The sequence below is a fragment of the Lepisosteus oculatus genome, chromosome 7 (genome assembly GCF_040954835.1).
Source record: "Lepisosteus oculatus isolate fLepOcu1 chromosome 7, fLepOcu1.hap2, whole genome shotgun sequence".
In the NCBI taxonomy this organism is placed as follows: Eukaryota; Metazoa; Chordata; class Actinopteri; order Semionotiformes; family Lepisosteidae; genus Lepisosteus; species Lepisosteus oculatus.
In genome coordinates, this window is record NC_090702.1 from 4423142 (window position 1) to 4440289 (window position 17148).

At 39.0% G+C, this 17148-nt stretch overlaps 1 long non-coding RNA gene across 5 annotated transcripts in view; it reads right to left on the bottom strand.

Moving 5' to 3' along the window:
- The window catches only part of LOC107078085 (uncharacterized), a 139631-nt gene that overhangs the window by 93652 nt on the left and 28831 nt on the right, over window positions 1-17148 (bottom strand). For 3 of the 5 annotated variants that reach the window (XR_001479083.2, XR_011190037.1, XR_011190034.1), the window contains one exon: window positions 4513-4574. This is a non-coding gene — a long non-coding RNA (uncharacterized lncRNA). The remainder of the gene's footprint in view (window positions 1-4512; window positions 4575-17148) is intronic. The other 2 variants (XR_011190036.1, XR_011190035.1) reach the window with 1 other exon arrangement.

The window sequence follows — 17148 nt, forward strand, 5'->3', positions numbered from 1 at the left end:
GTCGCTAAACTTCAATCTGAAAGAGGATTTCTAGTATGAACTGAAGACAACAGTTCACAAGCGCAAGTTGTGTAACCTGAATGAGGAAGTGGAGGATACTATAACTGGTGCCACTGTGGCACAGTGGTTAGCGTTGCTGCCTTGATTGAATTCCTGGGGGTGCTGTCTGTGTGGAGTTTGCATGTTCTCCCTGTGTTTGTAAGGGTTTTCTTCCAGGGGCTCCATTTTCCTCCCACAATCCAAATACAGGCTGGTAAGTTAACTGGAAAATTAACCCTGGTGTGAGTGTGTGTTTGTGTCTTTGTGTTTCCTGTGATGGACTGGCATCCCATCCAGGGTGTACCCTGCCTATGTGGTCATTGCTTGCTGGGACTGACTCCCTGTATTGGACAAAGCAGTAAAAAATGTATGCATGGATGGATAGATCCTATTATTAATATTGCCATAACCTACCAAAAGACAGAGTCTTCTCTTTGTTATCTAAATCAAAGTACAGACTGTTGGAACATTGGAACATTTGTACAGTATATCGAGAGAAAGTGTGTATTTTGTCTTTATGATATCCTATACTCACAATTTTCCATATTTTCATTTATGTACACAACAAATACAAAAAGTAGACTTCCTTGTCTTTTGTTAGACCACTTTCAGTTACAGTTAGCAAGGGAATGAAAAAAGTAGCAAACTGTCTCTGATGAAAGAAAAGACCATCACAATATCAATTCAGTAATAGACTGTAGAATCTATCGTATCACACGATACAGTGCATATTTTCACATTTTGCAGCGTTCACATTTGCACTGAGCAACCTCAACCTTGACCTGGATTGTATCGGTTTCCTGCTTTTCATCGTCTTTGCAAACCAGTTCCTATGGGGAAATTTTGCAACTCTTTACCGACGGCTTTAATCATCAATTAGAAGCATTCACGCCAACAATGCCTGCATTTACACTTGAAACTGCACAGACTTATTTTTAAAACTGAATATGTATCTTCATTTTGCTAAAGCACTATTATGTTCACACACTACTTGCTGTATGTACATTATGTACTAGATAAGACAATTTTTCTGTAGTGGTCAACTAAAGTGGTCGTGAGAGCTGAAATTGTTTTTTTTTCTCTGTCCTAAAATGCAATACTGAGTAAGTGGAAATTTCAGAACAATGTGCCCTTCATGTGTGATGTTACACCAAAAAGAAGAATTTTATTTACTCTTAAGATGAAACTAAATTCGAGTTATACTGTAGGTACTATAGTTACAGGAACAAAAGGAGTAATACTGTAACAGTAAAAAAATTAACAGATTGGGAGCTGTTCTCTTTGCTGGATATTTTCCTAAATTAGTTTTCCTTAATGTTCCAGCCTTTCTGCCCATAATTTGAGAAGTAATGATGAGCAAAATATAAAGGGAAAATAAGACTAAGAAACCTAAAAATAAAAATGTAGGCTAATTTGTTTGCCTGATCAGTCATAAACACAGTCAGTTTTTTACCTTGATGTACAGTATTTTTGGAGATAATTAGTATTACAGAATTATTCTTCAGCACATGCTGCATATGGCTGTCCACGTAATATAACTCTACTGTTTGTGTCTTACAATAATTATTCTATGCCTGTTTCTGTGAGTTCTCTGTTTATTTCAGTTGGCTATGAAATCAAATTCATTTACAGCTAAATCTGGGTACAATGCATCTTAGGAGGTACTGTGCACTCACATTTTGAACACTACTTATTTTAAATAAAGAAATGAAAAAATATTCTTATGTAGTATACTGTAAATATGAAGTGTGGCATTGTGATGCAGTGGTCAGCATTGCTGCCTCACAGTGCTGGGGCCCTGGGTTCAATTCCTGGGGCACTGCCTGTGTGGAGTTTGCATGTTCTTTCTGGATTTGTGTGGGTTTTCTCTGCCTGCTCCAGTTTCCTTGCATAGTAAAAAGACGTAGTGGTAGGTTAACTGCCTTCTGAGAAAACTGGCCCTGACGTGAGTGTGTTTTTGTGCCTGTGTCTGTGTGTGCCCTGTGATGGCCTGGGCCTGGTGTGAGTGTCTGTGTGTGCTCTGTGATGGATTGGTTTTCCTTGCCAGGTTAGGCTCTGTCTCCTCTGTGACCCGGGACTGGATAAAATTGTTAAGAAGATGGATGGATATATTATGTCCAGTAGGTTATATATAAACAAATCTATGTTTCACTCACATTTACAATCCACTCACTTTCTCTGTGGTATTATTAGTGTTTGTAATGTTAAAGGACCTACAGGTTACGTCTCCCACTTCTAGCCTTCTTCATTTTAAATATGAGCTTCTAAAACACATTCATGCAATGAGATGGAGACAGCGACTCTGTCTTGACGGCTTTAATCATCAAGTTGGCATCGGTATTTTCTGCTGCTGCTACAACTTCAAATTTGAATCAAACCATTCTAATTTAGCCAATTAAATTTTAGCCATGCAGCCAAAGTTTTTTTCTGTTTTTGTATTTGTTTTTGTTCTTTCTTCCCTAGTATTAAGCGAAATCTGTTTTGTATTTTTTTTTTAGATTTGATGTACTGTTGATTTTACTATCATCGTGCTGTACAAGTTATACATTCATAATACACTCAACACTAATAACACTTGACACTAATTTTAATATTTTTATAATCGATTATTTTTTATTTTTTAAATGGTAAACTCCAAAAATATAACTTAATAGTTTCCACAATGGGCGCAGCACAATGGAAATCACTGCAAGAACAGCACTGAAAATTGGCAATGTCTAACTCTGCCTGCTGAGACAGCACCCGATATAAATATCACTATCGCTTCAACAGAAGGCTAAAATCTACGACACATCTTAATGGAAAGGTTGTTTCAAGTACCAGATACCTCAGAACAAATTTTTAAAACACCTGCAAGAAATCAAGAGAAAAGTGGAACAGATTATAATAGAAAAGATGCATCTATCCACTTGTTCACAGAAAAAAAGTCAGTGGATGTTTACAGCCATTGAGGACGGAGACCGTATTTGTGCATTCAGTCAAGACTAGAGAACATGTACACTGAGGAGAAGGTCAGCAGTTCTTAAACCATCAAACACCTCCATCTGAACATTATCGAATTGTAGTAAATTTTTTTACATGAAAAATTATTCCAAGCACACCGTGAACATGGTTATATTGCTAACAAAGATCTCATAAAAATATTTCACTTCTAAAAGCTCAGAAATGTGCAAAAAAACCAACAACTGGTCAGTCTCTTGATGCCTACTGTATGTACAGGTATTCTAGCCATTATTTTGTACCAGCTGGGAACAAAACCAATTCAATATGAAATTGTAAATGCACAGTAAAAGTAATTAACAGGAGTGCTCTTTGGACTTTGGCCCCTTAGAGTGAGCGTTTAATGATTCATTAATGATCTGCTATGTCATCTTTAGCTAAATGGAAATACAATATTGTTATAGTTAAAAAAAGACTTGAATCTTGAAATTAAAATAATGCTTTCAGATTCCTTGTTTTTAAACAACATTTTGAAGGTCTGATAAAGGCATTACAAAATAGATAATACAACCATAAATTATTAAACTATCATTCTAAGAGTTTATTACAAATAATGAACATTATAAATAATGTACATTATGAATAATAGCTTTTATATCACATTATTATTGCAACAAACTCTAGAACTACATCTTATTTTATTTATATTAACTGTTTTTCTTCGATGCCATACTTTATGAGATTGAAAGGGATTGGTATCACACATTTTTTATGCAAGCAAACATCCAGTCGTAACAACTAAACAGTGATTTCGAAAGTCCACCTTCACCTCTGACCCAGAATTCATACTAAAGATTTTGACACTGAAGACGAATAAACATGTCGCCAAACAGCAAACAAAGAATACACACACTTGCTATATTTGACTTTTCATGCTGAGAATCTTGCAGTTCCAAGGACTCACGATGTCCGGTATAATTAAAATAAGTGTTGATCAAACAAATAAATATATAATAAATGCAAGAGGGAAGAAACTCAGAAGAAGGAATGTGTCAAAGCTGCTTGGAATGCACACATGTTTATACTATATAGTACTTCGTCTGTAGTATTCAATTAATAGTCTTTTCTGGGCCAACTAAAACACACCTGGTGATATTAACAGAACGTATCTGACTGTAAACCTGTAATTTCTGAAGCTAATGCTCTGCACCAAAACAAAAACGTCGGCTGAAGTAAAATAACTGTAGAGTTTTTCCAGAATGGAATCCACATCATCAAATCCGTGTGGGCTTTATCACAAGGCCTCTAACCATGCTAAAAATAAACTGGAGCTGACTGCTACCTCCAGAGGTAACACACAAACTGCACGTACAGTTTCCCCTGAAGCACTGTGAAACGCCACACTCCTCACTGACAGATTAACTGGCATGGTAATGGGATTTTAACAAGCTGCAGTCCGCTAGCCTGCTGGGAGAGGAAAGGGTGTGTGATCCCTGCCCGGAAATTGTACCAGCGGTGTTCGTCAGCAATTACCTCTCACCTGGATGGCCAGGAGCAGACATCTACTCCCCAATGTCCTCCACAGACTTGGGCGTCTGTAAACAAACAAAAAAAAAAGAAGAAAATCATTTCTGAGAAACAGTGCCTGTTGTCGCAGCTGCCATTATTGCTAACATTTCAAATGTTCTTTTGGAAATGTTAAAAGAAGCTACTTTTCCTATTGTGTGACACATGCACACAAAAACCTTTGACGAATGCAAAAACCCTGCAACAACCTACATTCGTACTTGTTGTGGATTGTTTTGGACTCTGTATGAGCTGTTTTTATAAGTGGGCGATGGCAAGTAAGTATACTGAAGGAACCAACAGTATCTGCTATATTACTTCTTCATTGACAAAAATGCAATCTATTTCAATTCTAAAGCCTGAGGGCATGTCTGAGGTAATCTTTTAAACTATTAAATGTTTATTTTTTTTAGCTCAAACAGGCCTGTTTTACAATGGGACTACCATCACGACTGTAGGAACAATGATATTTTCATTATAGGCCGCTGCTTTGGAAAAACAAATCAGGTTCAATGGATTACAAATCAAACAAATTATTAGGTATTTTCACATTCTGTGCATTTTCTTGGAGTGAGTGCACCCCTTGTTTATCAAAATATTATTATGCCAACATTTTAGACTCAGACAAATCATCCCATAGGTCTCTGAACCAACACAGACCTCACAGACAACACATAACTTCCTTCATATAAAACCTATTCTACAAGTGCTCCTGTTGTTCATGAATCAAACGCAGAAGAGTTGAAAAACTTGTAAGAGCTGTAAGAAGTAAGAAGAGAAAGTTAGTTGACTCCACATTAGGAAAACTGAGCTTTCTTTTCCCTCCAAGCTTCAATGCTACTGCTAGCTTGCAGATCAGGTGAAGTGGACCATGATGTTGTTCCAGGGCTCTGCTGTTTCTGTTCCATAACAAAAGTACAGCCAGCTTGCCATATCACCCTGAAACTCACAACTGGCAACTTACTGAAGCTAAGCAGGTGTGAGCCTGGCCAGTACCTGGATGGGAGACCTCCTTGGAAAAACTAAGGTTGCTGCTGGAAGAGGTGTTAGTGGGTCCTATTGCCCCAGTATAGTGACGGGGACGCTATATTGTAAAAAGGCGCTGTCCTTCGGATGAGACGTAAAACTGAAGTCTTGACTCTGTGGTCATTAAAAATCGCAGGGCATTTCTCAAATAGAGTAGGGGTGTCACCCCGGCGTCTTGGCCAAATTTCCCCTTGGCCTTTACCAATCATGGCCTCCAAATAATCCTCACCTCTGAACTGGCTTCAACACTCCGCTCTCCTCCCCACTAATAGCTGATGTGTGGTAAGTGTTGTGGTACAATAGGCTGCCATTGCATTATCTAGGTGGAGGCTACACATTGGTGGTGGTGGAGGGGAGACCCCTTTACCTGTAAAGAGCTCTGAGTGGAGGGTCCAGAAAAGCGCTATATAAGTGTAAGTAGTTATTATTATTATTATTATTATTATTATTATTAAACGTAGAGTAACACACCAAATATTCCAATGACTATTCAACTGGAAAGCTGTTGTAAATCTCACACAATGCCTTTGGACCTTTTTAAAATGCTGAAGCTTGGCAACGCACTGTAAAATTGTATTAATACCTTATGCCTCTCAGGATACACCCAGTCTTCTTTTTACAACAGTTCTTTTAAGGAAAGTTCTACACTACCAAACACGTGAGTTGCTACACACATTACGAATAACGAAAGCCAACTCCGAAACTGAGAAGAAGCAATACGAAGAAAAATGTCCTTCACGTTAAAAAATAAATAAATAAAGTGGAAGGCGTCATACAGCTCCTTTCATATCGAGTGTATGCATCACATTCCAATAACTACAGTATTGTGGGTGAGAGCTAGAATACAAAGTGACAAGCTTCATAGAGCTCACCGCATCATGCCTCGTGCATTGTTCACTATTGTGTGCGTTCTTACTTTGGTTAAGACTACATCACGGACCCTAAAGATGTTAAGAAAATCAAAAATTGTTAGAGTGTGTGTAATTACAGAAAAAGCAAATGACGTGGTTAATGTACAGTACACCAGTGTCCTGTACTCAGGTATGATTTATGATGTCTAACTGGGTAAGCAGTGTTTTTTATTACTAAAACACAAACCACAGCATGAATGTTAGTTATTACCGTTTCTTTTGTCATTTTGTGGTAAAACAAAATAAAAGGGTGACATTTTTGGGGTCCGGAATGGATCGTAATTGTTTCCCATAAGAAGTAATGAAAAAAGATTTTTCTGTTTATGAAAGGGTTTCTGGGAACCTTTTTTTTAAAAAGTAATTAGCGCAGTGCGGCACATGGTGTTATCTTCATCCCTTAAAAAGATAAGATATAAATAAGATATGATCAGATCAATGAACTCCAACATAAGATGTGGCCTGTTGAGCCAGAAACAAGCTGATTTCAGGTAGAAGACTTAAGATACAGCCCTTTTATGAAGAATCACTTGTACAGTACACATTGAGAACTTAATTGCCATAAAACAATCTAGTTTTTATTTATCCATACTTTAGTTAAAAGTTGTTTTTGAGCCACAGGTTAATAAAAAAAAAATATTACTGCTCAACACTTTCATTGAATAAATGCAGATGTTTTGGGCAGTTGCTAACAAATATTTAACTTTCTGGTTCTGGTTCCTTTAAGATTTCATAAAAATACAGCGAAATACATTTGGGAAATTTCTCTGTTCTCAGGAAGCTGCTCAACAAAGCAATCAAATGCCGGACAAGCATCATCTGTTCACTCTGAAAGTAGTTTTAAATAAGGAAATCAAGATTCCTCAGTCTCGCACAATGTTGAAAGGGAGTGGAGAGATTAGAATTCAAGCACGAAAACAGGAGTGACTTCAGAACTTCACAAGAACATAAGGTGTCATTTGAAATGGGAAGATGTTCTCCAGCAAGAGATTTGTTGGGGTACAGCATTCATTTCTTTGGTCCGTGACAAACCTAGTGAGGTTCTCAGGGGAGTGCCTTTGTTCTACATCAGCAATAACCACAAAGCCATGCTTGTAAAGAATGACAAAACAGATGCAAGCTTTTTTGCCTTCAAAGAATGCAATAAATTCAATAACTGTGGATGGCTATTCTTCCCCTGAGTAAAAAGCCAATAAACATTTCAAGGAAAATGTGCAGCACAGTGGTTTAGTGCTTAGTATTTCTGCCTTGGAGTGCTTGGTTCAGTCCCTGGTGTGCTGTGTGTGGAGTTTGCATGTCCTCGCTGGGTTTGCGTGGGTTTCCTCTGGGGGCTCTAGTTTTCTCCCAGCGTCCAAAGACATGCTGGTAGGTTATTTGACTTGTGTGAGTGTGTGCATGTCTGTTTGTGTCTGCGTGCACCTTGGAATGGACTGTCGATCTATCTCCCACTGAAACTAAGCAGGTGTGAGCCTGGCCAGCACCTGGATGGGTGACCTCCTGGGAAAAACTAAGGTTGCTGCTGGAAGAGGTGTTAGTGGGGCCATTAGGGGGCACTCACCCTGCAGTCTGTGTGGATCCTAATGCCCAATATAGTGATGGGGACACCATACTGTAAAAAATGGCACTGTCCTCCATAGATGTAAAACTGAGGTTTTGACTCTGTGGTCATTAGAAATCCCAGGGTGTTTCTCGAAAAGAGTAGGGGTGGTATGCCAGTGTCCTGGCCAGATTTCCCTCTGGCCTTTACCAACCATGGCCTCCTAATAATCCCCATGCATGAAACGGCTTCAGTCTGACAGTCAGAAATTCAGTCCATCACAATTTAGAAGCTTTATGGCTTGTGACATCTTTTAGGTTTTTTGTTAATTTATCATATGTGAAACACTGCAATTTACCATATTCGGCTACAGAGAATGTCCAGTTCTGTGATGAGGTTGGAAAAGATCCTTGGACAGAATAAAGCTGTTGCCTTAAGGCCATGAAACCTTCTCTACAAAAGCTGTCTCCGTAACTATGGCACCAGACAGGTGGTGTCTGGGTCACAGGGCAAACACTGAGAGGGAAAGAGAGTCCAAGTACATTGTTTGCCACCAGTGAGCTATTCTCAAGCACAGGTGGTTGTTATCACCAGTTTTAAACCAGTTGGTCTAAGGCAAACAACCTTTCCCTGTAAATCATAAGAATTCCCTGTTTTGCAAATATAACCGCGTTTCTAAAATCGCACACACTCTAACCTAACAAGATAATATCATACATTCTGCGTAGTACAGGAATTGCACAATATATGCAAAGTGTGACGTGGAGTTTCTCAGAACAGGTGAGTCTACAAAGGCCCAGTCTTTCATGACATAAACAGCGTGCACGTTGGGACACGTCCCTTGCTCAGGAAAGGGTCAGGTGTTAATAATAAACCGGTCTGGATTTAATCATTAAAAAGGATGAAAGAAAAACCAGCAGAATTTCAACCTACAAACTCCTCTTAAAACACGTACAGTATGCTGTCAATATGTACCTAAGGGGTTGGAAAAGGTGGCCATTTATTCGTTTATTCAGGACCTCTCTGTATTGTGTTACTTTTTGTGTTGAACTGTTTTGCAGGAATGAAAGACTGAAAACTCTGTGATTGTTTCCACTACCTTGATAATTATTTTTCCACCAAAAAGGGTTCGACTTTTGATAAGAACCCATCTCCATGAGCATTACGTTTGGGGATATTCGAGCATGTAGTACAAAAAGCAATCTGCAGATTTCTTTGTCATATCCAATGCACTGTGCAATATCTTATGAAGGTTAAGAATGTTTCAGGTAGCACACCACTAAGGACTGAGGGTTTGAGAGAGCAATTATAGAGTAATAATAAACATTAATGTCTTAATGTTATGTGGGTTTCCTCTGGGTGTTCCTGTTTCCTTCCAAGTCATAGGGGTAGTTCTGTTTTGAGAGTGAGCTTCCCTCTGTGCCCAGCAATGGACTGGCATCCCATCCAGGGTGTACCCTGCCTTGTACCCATTGTTTGCTGGGATAGGTTCCAGCTCCACTCTGACCCTGAATTTGATTAAGGGGTTTAAAAATTGGATGGACAGATCATAATTAATGTGATACATACTGTAGCTAGAAGGAAAACATTGTTATGGACCATAAGGATGTTTGTGTATCAGATGTAGGGTACCAAGTCAACATGTATATTTCTTGCTTAGAACACCAGCAGACATCTTTTAATTCAAATCACTGCTGATCATAACCACATGCTTATAAATAAGAACACCAGCATACAACACTGCACTTCCATGTCTACATTTCTTATACTGAATAGGTGACCTTAACAGCAAGCAAAGAAGAGGTTTGAGTGTTGAATAAAGAATGGCACAACCAAAAGAACAGCACTTTAGACAAAGGAGATGAAGTATCTGGACAAACTAGGTCAAACCATTGAAAAATAATTACAATATTATGGTAGATCTCTGTATAATATGTAATATGCCCCAAACTCTCAGGACTCTCAACATGTGTGAATTTGCACAATATAATCTCTAAGGCAATACTATAACCCAATCACACAACAACAACCTTGTGTGACATTTAAATCCGAAACATTTCTTAAATTATAACGAGCAACATCCGAAAAAGGGGTTTGTAACATATCACATCTCCATTACTGTCAATAAGAAAGCACTACTAAGTGGATGTGTTTCACAGTGTCTCCCAGAAACACTTGCTCATTTGAATGTTTCCTTATCTATGATCAAATCAACTTGAAGCCCACTGAGTATCTGCATTCACCTCTGATTGATTATATCATCTTCCTGCACTGACATTACAGAAACAGACAAGGAAAACAGGTGCAAAAACAAGTTACAGAACAACGTACCCATGTAAATAAAGTTGTCCAAGTCAGATTAGTAATGCACAAATAATAAGTAATGCAATTTTAACATGCATTTGTACTTTTCTGAAAAAAAAAACAGATATCATATCATATGTCACATATCGGAGTGACCAAGAATTTATGTTCTAAATAGATATTTTGAATGGGAAAAACCTCATCTCTTTCCAGGACTTGCAACAATAATATGACCCTGGGTTTCCTATGGCATCCCCTGGGCAGGCAAGGTAGTCTATATACAGGCCCTGATATAAGCTGTGACCGTGACTAAAACAAATGGACTGGCTTTTTGTATTTATTTTTCTCCATCAGTGGCAGAAGTGGTTAATTTATGGAAAAGAAACCTGGAGACTGCTGAGATTTCTGAGACAATATTTGCGCTAATACGAATTCTCCCTTTCAAAAAACCAAACAATTCTTCACAACTGCGGGTGCTACTGCTAACATAATCAAAGCCTTGCTGTACCACTGTTGCTGTCTGCAAATATTTTAGGGGGTCTTTTTGGACAGAAATTTGGAGGCTACCGAGATGGCTGGGAGCAGTTCATATGTGGTAGGGTATGGTTAGTAAATAATTTCTGTTGCTTACCTCACAGATCAATCTCCAGCACACCTTGCTTTTCACAGGTTGCTTGAAGACCTTGCTGTTGATGGGTAAACACTTGATATGCTACAGGCTGCTTCCATTTGTCTACAAAAAATCCTAATGCTCACCTATAAGGCTCTGCATGGCTTGGCATCTCAGTACCTGTCTGAACTATTATCACCCTATTTCCCACCTCGCAACCTTCGCTCTTCTAATTCTGCCCTCCTTACTGTCCCCCAAGCCCGTCTACATTGTATGGGTGACAGGCCCTTCTCCTGTTATGCCCCCAAGCTCTGGAACTCTCTCCCAAAGGATATCAGAAAGTCACCTTCTCTAAACTCCTTCAAATCCAGACTCAAAAACCTCTTTTTCAGAAAAACCTTTACTTAACTGGTTCCATTCTTCACCCCTCAGCTTTTCTTAGTACCACCATCCACGGTCTCCTCTTTATATTGTATCTTGTGTATTCTTCTTATTTATTGTTGTTGTCATCCTGTAAAGCGCTTTGAGAAGCCACCTTTAAAGGCGCTATATAAAATAAAGTTTATTATTATTAAAAGTAATCTGGAAAAATTGAGATGGGAGTTTGAAAACCCTGCTGCTGTGGTCCAGTGTGAACAAATTTTAGTGCGAGATGATTTCCAAATGATTCCAGTTTTACAGTCTTAATTCAACAACACCTATAAACTATACTCCTTATCTCCACCCAGGATCCTACAGAGCTTTACAACAAATCTGCTTCCCAGGTGAACTAACAATTAAGGGGAACTGCAGTCTCAATTTTTTGACAGGTTATTAAACGTCTGTAACAATAAATTCATTGACTGTACAGAAATCTTTGTGACATGAAGCGGCCCTTCCTGCTCACTAGTCACTGTAATGACTGATGTAATGTGATTTATGAGCGAAAATGTACATGTTCGGCAGCAGAAAGTTTCCAAAGTGTTGTGCATGTGGAGTTAACAAGTTAAGAAGTCTAGAGCAATATTTCTATTGGAGTAAGAGAGTTGGATTCATACATTGTTTACAGTGAAACAGGGCCGCTTCACCTCACCGAAAATCTTGTTCTGAATTTTCTGAATCACAGAACATGGCACTGCGCATAGCTGGAAATTGTCTATTTTGTGATGTAAATTGGAGATTTTACAAGTTATTGTGTCCGTTTTACTTTTACTGTGGGTTTTAATGAACTCATCAATGCTGAATCTTTCTAACCCCGAAATATAAAGTACTTACTGTACTAAGAACATAAAGAAGGTTACAAAGAAGAGAAGGCAATTTGGCCTATCTACCTTGTTTGGTCTTTTTTTGCTAAGTGACTGTAGAATCTCATCCAGCTGGTTTTTGATAGGAGTCAGGGAATCTTTTTCAATAACATAGCTGAGTAGGTTGTTCCAGAACCCCAAACAGCACAGGAACCAGGAGAACACACTGACACTGCACAGTCCAGTAACTTCCAGAATACAGAGTCTGGGAAACACAAAGGTCCCTATATGTGCTCTATTTTGTGTCACTGTCTGATGGACTATCACTTTTTGTCGTCTTGGCAGTATATTCAAAGACACACACAACTGTGAGATTTCAAATAACTTCTCAACTTGTATTTTTAGTGTTAATTCAAATTTAAATCCACAATTTAAATTTTTAAGCATACATTTCACTGAAGCATGTTTTGCATGTAGCATATAGCATACAATTGCTATAATGCTCTCTAGCATATAGCATATAATTTATATAAGCATATAAATTAACAAGTAAATATCATGTGGAGTCAAAATATGTTTAGTATTACCAAAACTCTGTTTTAACACTAGAGGCTTCCAGATATATAAATATATGTGTTGTGTAGAGCATCAGGCCAGAATGTTGCCTTTAATAAGTCTGAAAAAAAATCACTGTAACAGAGGCTCAATAGAGAACTACATTAAGTAAGCAGTGGTGTTCAGAGGAGACCAGAAGCTCAACATCAAAACATTTCACTGTAACTTGAGTGATGCTTGTTTAGTCATGATTAATAATTGATAAAGCTTTCTTTTTCTAGGAGAAAGGGTTGGCTGTCGACTCTCAGGTAGCTCTTAACTACAGAGCACACACTGCCTGAAGGAACTGGAGTGAATAAACAGTCAGCAGAATCAGCCTGCCTTCGAAGAATATCCATTTTCTGTGCATTCGGTTTGAACACAGCTCTGCTTGTGTTTTCCCAGCTCTGCTCGTTTTGCTTCTTCCAGTTTTTGTTTTTTCCCTATGACACCCACTAAGTCCATCCATTCTCTAACAGCTTTATCCAAACAGGGTTGCGGAAGAGCCAGAGTCTATCTATCCCAGCAAACAACTGGTGCCAAACAAGGTACACCCTGAATGAGACGCCACACTCACATACCAAGGACCAATTCCCCCAGAGGCCAGTTAACCTAAAAGTATTTAAACTGTGGGAGAAAACCCATGTGAACACAGGGAGAACATGCAAACTCCACACAGACAGCACCCCTGAAATTGAACCCAGGGGAGAAGTGCCATCTACAAAAATGTTACCTTCATACTTTGTCCCTGACAATTTTGTTTCTTGTTCATTTGTACTCTTTGCTCTGTACAGTATCTTCACCAAACTGCACTGATGTATCCACTCCACCGAACTGATATACAGATATCTCATAATTAATACAGTAACAAAATGTAAAATCAATACCAAACATGATTTAATTCATCTTTCAATCATTTAGCTCCTTTCAGAATAAAGCACCCCTAAGCCAACTTCATACAACAGTCTCTGCAGTATCAGCAAACAATACAACTATAAGATTACAATCAGTAATGTTGCTTAAGTCACCTGAAGCGTTTACCAAATTAGCTGTTTTTTTTTTAAATTTGAGCTGACGTTTTCTAGCTCTATGCTGGATTCTACAGGAGAAATTCTCAGTTCCAAATAAAAACAATATTCTATAACTGCATTACATTTCTTTTAGAAAGGTCTACTAAAGATACATGCCAAACTCGTCACTCAACAGCACCAGAAAGCAACAGACAAATGAGGCCTGCACAGGACCCAGACGAATTCACAAAACAATTCACCTGCCTACAGTGCCGAGACACAGCTGGATTCTTTGTGACGATAAGGGGCGGAGCGGGGGCTTTGTGGCTCAGGATCTGCGCCTGTGGCTGGAAGGTTGCCAGTTCAAATCCCGCAGCCGGCAGAGGAATCCTACTCCGTTGGGCTCCTGAGCAAGGCCCTTCACCCCAACTGCTCCAGGGGCGCTGTACAATGGCTGACCCTGCGCTCTGACCCCAAGCTTCTCTCCCTGTCTGTGTCTCATGGAAAGCAAGCTGGGGTATGCGAAAAGACAAATTCCTAATGCAAGAAATTGTCAATGGCTAATAAAGTGATCTTATAAACTGCAACTGAAAATACTCTGTGTGTATGTTTGACCCCTGTAACACAATTAATGACCCCGTAAACATGTTTTCTATTTAACGGCACTCGTGAGCTGATTATATTGTGATTAAAGTGCTGTAATGTTAAAGGCTCAATATGCATTGCTGAGCAGTGGCATTTGGTGAGTCATTCTTCACTACCCAATAAAAGTCTTTATTCCTCCACTGTGTTCCTGTCTTGTCCACACAAACCGATTACTCTACTGATAGTCAAATGATATAGTCCCAGCCTGGGATATTCCAGGCTTAAAAGGAAAGGTGTTTTCTTTGAATCGACGAATTCAAAAGTCTATGAATTAAATGTTCAAGATCACGCAAACAGAAACTTGTCTTTAAAACAAGTTTGGTTTTGTAACGACTTGTTTCCATCTCCTGTGAAGACCAGCGGGTTTATTGACCATAAGCTTTAGCAAAATACATTTCTGTTTCTATTCTGTGATCACTTTGATCATTTCATACCACAACATCAGAAAGAACTTCTGCATTGCAAAGACATTAAAAAAACAATTACTTGAAGAAATCATTAATGCACAACGTAACACTGAAAACAGTTTAAAACTGTTTTCCCCAAAAAACTTTTTTTTCCTGCTAGTTTTCCTCCTCCTAAAAGGTCGCTGTCCTTATTGCTAGGAAACGCTAAAATAAGAAAACAACAACATGGGTTTGACATTTAAGTTATCACGCTGAAATAAAAACCACAAATACGAAATAAAACACACTAAACCAAGTTATAGAATAGACAAAGCGTATATTAGTGTAAAATGCATCAGCAACAGTAAGCTTAAATTAATGTCATTATTGTTTGCTTGTTTTGTAACAGGATATCTGCATCCAAGTCTGATATGCGTGTACAAGCCAGCAGTCAATTTTTAGAAAATTTGGCATTTCCCTCTCCCTAAGTGGGTTCTGTTTGTTATAACTGTTTTTAACAGCTCCTATATAAGTTAAGCCAGCATATGTTTTATGCATTAAGAATATTTGTTATTAATACCCTTCCAAAGAAGAATTTTCAAGTTAGTGTTAAGAACAAAAGCCATCTTAAATCTTGCTGTTTTTTTATAAAACCTTAAAGCAAAAAAAATATATGCATTTGACTTAAATTTTAAGGCAAGGTTGCTCTGTTGTAAGACCTCAGAAGTTCAAATTCCAGGGAAATACAGCACTGCCATTGTTTTATGACTTACATTTCACTTTCTGTAAAAACGTATTTCTGTAAAACTTCTAATGCGACAGACAGTGCATGTAACTGCTTGTCACATTGGCCAAATTTAATTTCCATCACTGAATTGTAAATATTTTGTTGCTTTTGGTTTTCTGAGAATACCTGCTAAATACAACTGTGTTATGACCTTATGCTCTTAAATAAACGTTCCATCACAAATATGCTCCATAACATTTAAAATTATATTCCCCTTTCGAGGAATGTTTTTATTGGAATTGTTAATTGAACAAGGAGGCTTCGAAGGGACTTTAATTCAGGTGTAAAAACATAAGCTACCCAGCCATGCAACTGAAACGGATTCCCTTCGATCCTTCAAGAAAGAGACCGATGAGATCCCAAGGCCAATACGCAAATTCACTACTTGGGTTGGGTCTTAACGAACGCAATGGGGATATGTATTAGAGGTTATTTGTCATTTCCTTGCCTCAGCGAGGATGAGGCACCCCTCCACTTTTGCTAGGAATGAGCCAAGGAGCTGCTTCAAGGGTGTACAAGGGGTGTCAGAGAGGTGTGCGAGAATGTCTAAAAGGGACATCCAGAGGATAAGATATACTGTATAAACTGTACACTCTATATGTAGTAAACCCAGGAGGCACAGTGCTGGGACACTGGATTTGTTTCTTGGTATACTATTAATACACTGTCAACCCACTGAAGCTCAGAAGCCTGGTCAGTACCTGAATGGGAGACCTCAAGGGAAAAACTAAGGTTGCTGCTAGAAGAGGTGTTAGTGGGGCCAGCAGGGTGTGCTCACCCTGCGGTCTGTGTGGGTCCTAATGCCCGAGTATAGTGACGGGGACACTATACTATAAAACAGCCGCTGTCTTTCGGATGAGACATAAAACCGAGGTCCTGATTCTCTATGGTAATTCGAGGTCCTGATTCTCTATGGTAATTAGAGTAGGGGCCAATTTCCCATTGGCCCTTACCAATCATGGCCTTCTAATAATTCCCATCTATGAATTGGCTTCATCACTATGCTCTCCTCCTCACTGATGTGTGGTGAGCATACTGGCACACTAAGGCTGCCGTTGCATCATCCAGGTGGGGCTACACATTGGTGGTGGAGGAGAGTCCCCACTACCTGTAAAGCGCTCTGAGTGGACTGTCCCGAAAAGCGCTATATAAGCGTTAGCAAATATCATCATTATTATTATTATAGAGTTTGGATGTTCTCCCCATATTCTTTTGGGTTTCCTCTGGTAACCTCCCTCAGTCCAAAGTACTAGTACTTTGTACTCATACTAGTAGACTAATAGACTTAGGGGAAAATTGGCCCTGGTGTGAGTGTGTGTGAGTCTGTGTCTGCCCCGTGATGGACTGGCGTCCCATCCAGGGTGTACCCTGCCTTCCGTCTGTTGCTTGCGTGCTCCCCCACGCGCCTGTACTAGATAAAGTGGTCAGAAAATGGATCTGAACGGATGTAGGAGAGCAGACCACAATATGATTTAACTTTCCTCCCACACATTTCTGTTGTAAACTCCATTAGCAGTCACGTCAGCAAGGTCTGCATGAGAGCACCCATCCTTGGATCTAATTTAAAGGAATC